The sequence below is a fragment of the Rutilus rutilus genome (genome assembly GCF_951802725.1).
Source record: "Rutilus rutilus genome assembly, chromosome: 3".
Classification (NCBI taxonomy): domain Eukaryota; kingdom Metazoa; phylum Chordata; class Actinopteri; order Cypriniformes; family Leuciscidae; genus Rutilus; species Rutilus rutilus.
Genome location: NC_140211.1, coordinates 12,396,800 through 12,400,606, shown reverse-complemented (window position 1 = coordinate 12,400,606; position 3,807 = coordinate 12,396,800). Strand labels below are relative to the sequence as shown.

Below are 3,807 nucleotides of genomic sequence, written 5' to 3'. Positions count from 1 at the left end.
ACATCATCTTATTGCAGTGAAACTCAAGAGTCAAAGCCAGGCGCAGACAACTGTGTTTAGAGTTTGTCCACCAGCATTACCTACCAACACACCACAATTCATGAACCTTTATATTATTCTGAATTGTCATGCAGTGCATCAGAATGTGCCACATACAAAAAGAGTATTGTACTTTAACACGATCATTTAACCCAGAAGTTCTGGATCTGAAGGTGCAGCCGATAGAAGTTCAGTCTATATTTCTCAATGCAAAATTCTTAGAAAGGCCCATTTCTAATATCAAATGTAAATATATGTTTGCATTCAACTAATGCTGTTTTTAACCCCAGTCAACCCCATGACTTAACACACAGAACTGCCTAGACTGAGTAAACTATTACAGTATATGAGCATAACGATTGCAAGAATAAATATGCTGTTATTTTCATTAGCATAAAATAAAATTGAAGTATTGTGACATTTAGGGGAACTGATGAGAATATAAATGTGCTGTAATAGTTTGACAAAAGGGATGTGTTGTGAGTCTGTGTTTTTCTATTGACTGCACATAGGGGGCACTATTTCATTATTTGAAATGTTTTACAGGATACTATTGTTAGAGGTCATGTTAGTGGACGTGTTTTGCGGTTACATTATTGATTAGTCATAAAAGGCATGTAAAGTGTGTCAAACATCCATGACAGGCTGAATTATCTGAAATAGTAAATGACTGGATGAGCTATAAGAAGAACTATGACAAAATTAAAATGTTTCCTATAAATAGATACTATATACAGTCATCATTTTGTGAGTATGATGTTATTGAAACAATGACTGTTATTAGGGGTGCAATGGGTCGTCATTGATCTATGATCCGTACTGATCAGGCCCCATGGGTCGGCAGAATGTGATTCGCAGATTTATTGCCAAGTTTAACCATCATACAGTGAAAGTTTATAATTTGCACGTGGTTTTTTTTCTTGACAATTTACACATTCAAGCGATTTTAAACAATTCAAGCACAAGAAGAGGCGAAAGAGAACTCGATCGTTCTGTTATCTGAGTGTACAGACACACACACCCAAAGCGCGCACACACACAAAGAGAGCCACACACACCCGAAGCGCACGCACATAAAGAGAGGCACATTTCAGATAGCGCAGGAACACCGAATGTATTCCTCTTTCGCATGTCCTTGCGCTTGAAAAGACACATACACAAAGAATTATGTTAAATCATCAATCAATCCGTCTCGGCAAGTAATCTTGTAAACACAGTCGGTTATATCTTAAGTGAATGGTTGAGTGTCGGCGTCGATGGCCTTGTGGTCAGCGTGGCGACATGTACCGCCGTTGCGCTCGGGCGGCCTGAGTTCGAGTCCCGGTTAGTGGACCTTTCCCGATCCCATCTCCCACCTCGCTTCCTGTCTACTCTATTATGTCCTGTCACAATAAAGGGCAAAAAAAACAAAAACAAAAAAGTGAACAGTTGAGAAATAAATCAAATGTGGATCCGTTCATTAAGTCTTAAAGTGACAGCAGCCTATAAAAATCTGCTGCTGTCTGTCATTAATGTTAATCACACAACAAAACACATCTTTAATCTATATTTAATTTATACAGTGAACACTATAGTGTTATTTTGCATTTAATGGTTACATTTCTATACCTGAATGTTAGACCTTACTTTATTTGTAACATTGTTATATTGTATTCATCAGCTTGTAATTTGTGTATTTGATCTTATTTTATTACTGACTGTTCACTTGTCTTTAATGATGTTTAATTATTAAAAGCTACATTTTTGCTGTGTTATCAGAGTACTTAAGTGGGCTTTAAGTAATAAATAAAAAGCAAAGTTAGATTAAAAAAAAATTCTGCTCCAAAAAATGATCCGATCCATGACTCAACTCTTTTTTTTTTTGCTGACCGGAATACCGGAATATGATCCGAACCGTGAGTTTAGTGATCCGTTGCACCACTACTGGTTATCAATATGGTTGATCAAATAACACTGGAGCTGTCTTTAATTCTGAGCTTGTTGTGTAAGAAAGAAAGAAAGAAAATAAAAGGTCAAAAACTGCGGAAAATGAGAGTTCACAAAGATTAAATATTACCAGTTGATCATTACACAAGATTCACAGAGACTCCAAAAATAAGCATAAGAGCAAAAGATAAGCCACATCACATGCTATATGTCTTGGGTCAGACAGCCTGAATGGAAAAATGACAACAGCCAATCAGAACCAGACATCATCTAAATCAGAAAAACAAGGCTTGACTCCACCAAACCCAGGCGTTTCACACCCACACGTCTTACAAACGCTCCATAAGATGTTGCCTAATGCACAGAGGACCTCAACTATGTTAAAACTTCTGATATTTTTTCTACTCTCTAGGACAGGTGTGTTTGCTCTGGAAGAGAGATTTGTTCTGCAAAGTTAATATTAGTTATAATATTAGTTATAAATAGTTATATTTATGAAAGGGTGTTTTTCTGATCTGCTCTGATGGTCCTGCTTGTGCTTTCTCTTCTCAGGCTTCATCACATCTGCTGCTGTAGTTCAAAAGAAAGTCCTGGAGACCTTCGCTGCAGGTGAAACTATAACTTTAGAGTGCTTGATATCTAAAGACCACGAGAACTACTTCTCCTGGTTCAAGCAATCTCTGGGAGAAGCTCCAACATGCATCCTCAGTCTCTATATTGATGCTTTAATGCCAACGTTTTACGGAGACTTCAAGAACGACACAAGATTGACAGCTGTAAAGAAAAATAATCATTTTACTTTAATCATAAAAGACTTAAAGCCATCAGACACTGGAATCTATTACTGCGGTGCTCGTGACTATGATCTAATAACTTTCGGTAATGGGCTGTTTTTAAACTATAAAGGTAAGTATATATATATATATATATATATATAAAATAAAAAAAATGATATAATGTATATAATGTATAATCCTATTCTAATTTTAGGGGTAAATACAAGACATCACCACATTAAGCAGTTTTTGTCAGGAGTGGACTTGAGTACTGGAGTAAATGAGCATGAGTTTAACCCAGGAGTTAAACTCATGCTCAGTTACAGTACAAACACTCATGCTCAGTTACCAGTTACAGTACAAACACTGAATGATTCCTTAAGAAACAAAGTTTTAAATTCATTGGTGGAAAAACATTTAATAAAAAGGTATTTCTAGTTGCTGAGAGCCTTCTTCTTTCACAAAGAAATGTCTTATATTAGTGAATATGATCAGAGAATCAAAATTGAAATATTGCAATTTACTATACTATGTTTATGACTAAGAGGGGCAAAATACAAACATCTTCAATGTGTGGCCCTCAATAAAAAGAAATCTGCTCTCTTTGTTCATGGCCACTCAGTTAGACTAGCAGGGTTTTTTATTTTTTACATGCATATGTATTTAGGTTCAGGTGATACAAAAAAACAAAACAATAAACATAAGTTTCACTTTTAAGCAGTGTAAGGCGTTTTTTGAAAAAGACTATAACACACAAATGAGCTTATCTGAACCAGATGAAGTAGAATTTCACTGGTTTACTGATGATAACACTTGTCTATTTAGCTCCCCCTGCTGTTGAGAATCGAAATTGCAAAGGTGAAGCAGTTTGTATTAAAATGCAGTTCAAGAACTAAAATGTTTTCAACAACTTTTTACAATTGTTTTATGGAGTTTTTGTCCACTGAAAGTTTTTTCAGGTAAACAACAGTACAATCGAATGGACTGGATTCTAACCCTCACAGCCTCGTTTTCATTCCTATCAAAAATTGAAAATGGCGCCGGGCTACTCGAACCAAGGTCAAGT

The 3,807-nt window shown here is 35.9% G+C and overlaps 1 long non-coding RNA gene across 1 annotated transcript; it reads left to right on the top strand.

Annotated features, from left to right (window-relative positions):
• Positions 1–2,291: 2,291 nt before the first annotated feature.
• Positions 2,292–3,045, top strand: LOC311288589. Its single transcript, XR_014626958.1, has 3 exons — positions 2,292–2,382; positions 2,518–2,871; positions 2,956–3,045. It is a non-coding gene; the product is annotated as an uncharacterized lncRNA (long non-coding RNA).
• The last annotated feature ends 762 nt before the right edge of the window (positions 3,046–3,807 follow it).